General features: G+C 32.8%; 1 long non-coding RNA gene across 1 annotated transcript; it reads left to right on the forward strand.

Moving 5' to 3' along the window:
• Positions 1-581: 581 nt before the first annotated feature.
• LOC115951374 lies at positions 582-3570 on the forward strand. Its single transcript, XR_004083274.1, has 2 exons — positions 582-1018; positions 2242-3570. It is a non-coding gene; the product is annotated as an uncharacterized LOC115951374 (long non-coding RNA).
• The last annotated feature ends 2430 nt before the right edge of the window (positions 3571-6000 follow it).

Raw genomic sequence — 6000 nt, forward strand, 5'->3', positions numbered from 1 at the left:
AAAATATAGAAAAACCCAAAAAAAAATTGAGAATAAGAACAAATCACCTAGGTTCGATGAGGTAGTGCTGCGGCGGATGGAGGTCCGACAAGATAGTGCAGCGGCAAACAGAGGTCCAGTGAGGTAGTGCGGCGGCAAACGTTAGTCCGGTGAGGATGGGCTGGAGACACATGAGCTGAAAAGTGATATGAGATTCTATGGAAACGTGAAATAGGTTTTAATTATTTGTTTATTAAGATGTTATTAAGTGCATTAGGATGTATTGATTTTACAATGAGTTTAAGTAAAAATCTGATGTGGCATTTACTTATTGGCTGGTGTAAACTAAAGGGTTTACACCCCGTCCTTATTAAATTTAATCTCATTTGTATTATGTATATATACTAAATATGTACAAAACTATATTAAGCGGGTTAAGTTATTACATACATAGTTGGTGCTTTAATGAAGCATGATGCATGAGATGTTATAGTGGAAATTTCACCCATATGCAACCAATTGAAATCCAACACATGTAAAGCCAAAGAACCATGCATGTTGATAAGCCCCAAAGACCAAGAATTGGCCATGCAATTAACAAGCTCCACCTCACCTCTTCTTTGAATTTCTCAAGCAACTAGAGCATCCAAGAAACTTCTTACCTCTCCATTTCCCACGGGTACACAAATCAGAATTCTCACTCACTTTACACTCTTTTCTCTTAAGGAAAGAGTTAGGAAGCTCCCTTGAGTCTTTCTCTTGAGTCCATGGGTTCACACACACCAAAAGAAAGATAGGTCTCCATTTTATCTCTTATTTGACTCTTTCAAAGTAACTACAACAATCAAGAACTCTCTCCCTCTTTCATTCCTATGGGTCCAACACCAAAAGAAGGAAAAGCTCTCAACTCTTTTCTCTCTTTCACACCTATAGGTCCAGCAGTAAGGAAAGATGTTTCTTTCAATTCTTCTCAAGCTTTTGTACCCAACTTGAAGCTAAAGTGATTCTAGCTCTATCACTCCAAGAATCCATGTCTAGGGTAAGGGGATATGTAATTCTTTTAGTCTATTGCCCATATATATATAGTGTTTTAAGAAGCTTTGAAATTGTGTTGATGGTTTGTTGAAGGTAGATTAGGGATTTAACTAATTAATGATTTTATATGATTAAGGAAGTAAGAAAAAGTTAGGATGAGTATTTTTGATGCTGCTGCTGGGATTTTTGTTGTGTGTATTTTTGCTCTAAATGGTTAAATGACTATATGTAAGGGTTTTATAACATTTATAATGAGTGTATAAAAATTCCCATATGAAAATACCATCGTTTGATAATTGTTTGTGAATTTACGATAAAACATTGCAAAGCTGTCACTGTGACAGATTCTGTGTTCATGCATGGTAAATTATGTATTAAATTGTATACAATGAATTTAGATGCTAGGGATGTTTCCTTTGTAATATAAGACAAATTTGGTTGTTATGGAAGTGGTCTCACAGCATTTGGATGAACATAAAAATGATGGTTTAATTGGTAAGTTGCAAGAAATTCTGTCATGACAGATTTGAGTATATTGTCTTGCATGATTTTTAGTAAATCATGGGTTTATGTTTTGACTCCAAAATTTTTATGGTATATACGGGACATACAGGGTAGTAGTCCTGTACAATTTCATGATAATTGGATGTGTTTGGACAGCCCATTTGTATTTTACAAATGGAGCATACACTGCTGAAATGAGCAGTGAACAACATATGCTACACCTGACTTTGAGGATTTAATTCTAAAGTTAGGGTGAATTTTTTGAGCTATAATTTAATATGTTTATCTTTTGGTATATTGAGATCATAGATTAATTTCGAGTAACTTGGTTTGAGGTTTAGTACTCAAAGGAGGGGTTCTAAACCATGCAACGGTTGTATTTATGAAGCTGTTTTGTTTAACATGTTGTATGTTGCCTTAAGAGTGTATATGGTTACATGACCATGCTTAAAAGAGTTTATGTTTATGCATGCATTATTGCCTTAATCTCAAGCACATTTTGAAATGAAGTTGGCACCTCTGGAGATATGATATAAATATGAGAATGACGGTTTTCTTTAGTTTGGTACATTGTTTGTTAATGTGTGCATAATATGTTTGTGGGAACCTCGTTGAGGTGGGATTAGGACTTCCTTGATTTTAAGAGATAGGCTTTGAGATGAATGTGTAAGTTTATGATAAGGAATAATTGATCGTAAGTAATAAGCTTTGATTTTGGTTTAGGTGTTACCAGCCCCAGGTCTAATCTCCTTCGACTGTAGGCTCTTGGTTCCTCTGCTTTCAGGTAAGGGATAAGTTATATGGGTATTTGGTAAGTCATGAGGTTATTTTAAATTATATTATGCATTAAAAGGTTTTTGATTAGAAATATGGCATATAATCATTATTCTGACAAAGATATGTTCGTGAGCTTTCGAAACCTTATGTATATGATTAAGCATACTGATGTCATTACTAATTTCCACGAACATGATGTTTAAAGAAAAGAATGAAAATACTATTATTATGAAATGTTATACAAAATAAGAAATTTTAGTATGATGTAAAGTATGAAATGTTTTCGGGTTATGTCCTCTGGTAATCTGAACTCTATCAGTAGGGGTTAATTATTGGCTTTCCATGAAAAATGTTATATGATTGGCCATTAAGTGGGACTGGCTCTGCTATACCCGCCCTTGTTGGTTATGGCCAACTTGTGGAGGAAGTCAACCTACCCCTATGGTTGAAAGATATGTATTATGATGTGATCCCGAGAATACCTGGCATTGTGGGGAATGCTGGATGCCTAGCACTGTGGTGCTAGAAGCCTCCCAAATAAGTACAGACTTATCAGATATGGAATAACCAGTAAGTTATTCATGAACAGCTATATTATATTTGGTGACCTTGTAAGAAATGAAAGAAATAAAATTCGAAAGGTTTTGGTAATATTATTCTAATAAGAAAAGGGAGAACAATTATTTTCCTATGAAAAGTGTATAAGTTATTATTATGAATAGTATAAAATACTATTCATGAAAAGTTGTTCTCCTATTCGAATATTCATAGAATGAAATGATCTGATTTACATGCATTCTTATTAAATTCTCATATATCTTACCTTTACTGAGCTGTGTAGCTCACCCCTTCCACTCTTTCAGTCAACAAGTTTTATTTTGGAGCAGAAGGGGCCTTAGTCAAGTTTGGAAGGAGCTGGTTTTAGTTTTATATGTATAGATCCTAAATTAGCAATTTGATGTTTAGATTTGTAGTATGGTGTATTTTAGGATATAATGAAAGTGTGTACCTTAAAGTATTAAAAGATGTATTATGTGAAATTTAGAATTTGAATAATCGGTGGATTGTGTTATCCTTTGAGGTACAATGTAGATGCTCTGAATATCAAGTAGAAAGTTATATCATTTAAGTAAAGAAACAAGAATGAAAAGAAAGAGTGAAGCTTTTGTAAAAGTTTTGGAAAAAGTTAAGTTGGTTCTTATTAATATCAGGTTTAAGCTTGATATTAGCATGCCGGTCATGGTCACAAATCCGGGTATCGGGTTTGGGGCATGACATAAAGTCTAGAAGACAGACTCCGTTTAGGCATAATGGGTGCCTAACACCTTCCCATTCTGTAACCTAGCTCCCGAATCTAGATTTTGGTTTGTAAATAGTGCGTTATCCTTTCTTTTTTTAGATTGTAATCTAGGAAACAAAGCCTTGTAATTTTCCTTTTTTAGATTGTAATCTAGGAAACAAAGTTTTGTAATTTTTTACTAGATTGTAATCTAGGAAACAAAGCCATGTATTTTTCATTTTATTAAATTGTAATTCATTCAAATTAATGAGAGGTTGTATTATTCAAGTATGTACCTTGTGTATTTTTTTTCTTTTTTTCTTATTTTTTGTAACAAGAAATAAGTGGTGACTCCACACATAATCCTGAAAAGGGAATGTGCTGATACCTCACCCCTTTTCTGAGAGCACCATTTGGGAGCTAGTATTTTTCCCCGGTCTCTCACAAAGTTGATAGGCTTTATATATGTGTATTGTACAAAGTTTATAAAATTTGGTGTTGGTAATACAACACCTACTTGGTATTGCCAAATACATGAAAAAGAAAGAAAAAGAAACTGACAAGTCGAAAAAGGAAGAGAGGGGAATTGGCAAGTTTGATCAATTTCGGTAATAGTGTTGCTAAAATTCTTATACCCTAAACAACAAAAATTTGAGAAAAAGGAAGAAAGATAAACGTTAGCCACTAGGGATCAAAACCCTTAATGGAAGAGTTAGACCTCTGCACAACATTTTGATTATAAATGGAAACTAATTCCATTTAATCTAATACTAGTAGATATTTCAAGCTTTCTAACATTGAACATCGTTTTTAGAGACATCAAAAGTGTCAATTAGCATAACTCGATAAAATTTTTAAAAATAATTTTTATTATAATTATAATATATTTATAATTTTTTATTATAAAGTTTAGTTACAAACTCAATTGAAGCCTAAGGCTACAACTTCCTTTAAAAAAATTAAAATTGCTACATATTTTTAAAATCTAACCGTTAGATTGCATGTTCTTAATGCTTTTAATACACATGTCAAATTTTGTACCAATCAGATGTTCTTTACTTTATGATCCATAAATTTGTTTTTCATGCATAATTTCAGACTACAAAAACTTGCAATTTAAACAACTGATTGATGACATAGCTCTTGGATCTTCTAGAAATTTTGCAAATATAGAGGATATAACAAGAAAATGTAATCCAATGTTGGATTTGTCAAAATTCACATCCTATAAAAAGATATTGAGTGAAGTTGTAGATTTAAGCTACAACTAAGTTTGTAGTCAAACTTTGTTTTTGTTTTTTTTTTTTTTTTTTTAAGAATTAGTCTACTTTAAAAATAAAATATTAGTTTTCAAAATTTTGAAATTCTTATTTTTGTTTATGTAGTCATGCCATGTACTTGAAGGATTAACCATAATATCTTCTTGTTCAAAAGTAAAGTTATTGATTTTTTTAATACTAATTTTTGTCATCACAAGTAGCTCTTTGTTTATAGTTGCAAACAAAGAGAAAAAAGAAAAAGAATACTAATCATCTATATATATATATATATATATATATATATAATAATAGGTGAAGTTGAGAGAAACTCAAATTAAAATTCCAAATTAGAGTTCCAATTTTGCACCATGTGTCCTAGTTATTTATTCTTAAAGAGTTTTGTGGGAGATTTTTCCCGCGCACGCTCTTTGTCTGCTTTAGGGAGCCAAGCCCGCACGGTTTTGTCCTTGGCCCCGAGTATGGGAAGACTTTGAGTGCAGTCCCACATTGGTTGGAGAAGCGCCCCACACATGCCTTATAAGCCCTTGGAGCAAGGCATGGTGTACCACTCACACACCCACGCATGCCGTATAAGCCCTTGTGAGTGGTACACCATGCCTTGCTCCAAGGGCTTATAAGGCATGCGTGCGGCGCTTCTCCAACCGATGTGGGACTACATTCAAAGTCTTCCCATACTCGAGGCCGAGGACAAAACCGTGCGGGCTTGGCTCTCCAAAGCGGACAAAGAGCGTGCGCGGGAAAAATCCCCCACAAGTTTTATTTCTTAATTTTAGAATCAAATGTGGGGTCACATCATAAATATTCATCCAAGTGAGTTATTAAATACAAAAACCAAAGAGTCTAGAATAAATGAATCGTAAATAAAAAAGTGTTTCACAATAATTGTTTTTTAAAAAATATAGACAATTTACATTTTATACCTAATAATATCCTTACAAAATTTTTTAAAGAGTTAACAAAATATAAAAATGACTATCAATTGTATTTAAATTATATATATAGGAATTATATTATGCATCTTATTGTATATCTTTAAGTGTATCCATGCATATGGATGGGGTTACAAGATAGTTTACAATAATGATCAACCCAAATTAGTCAAAGACCCTCATTAATGCTAATATTCTAATTGATATCATTTATTAT

This window comes from Quercus lobata, chromosome 7 (genome assembly GCF_001633185.2).
Source record: "Quercus lobata isolate SW786 chromosome 7, ValleyOak3.0 Primary Assembly, whole genome shotgun sequence".
NCBI lineage: Eukaryota > Viridiplantae > Streptophyta > Magnoliopsida > Fagales > Fagaceae > Quercus > Quercus lobata.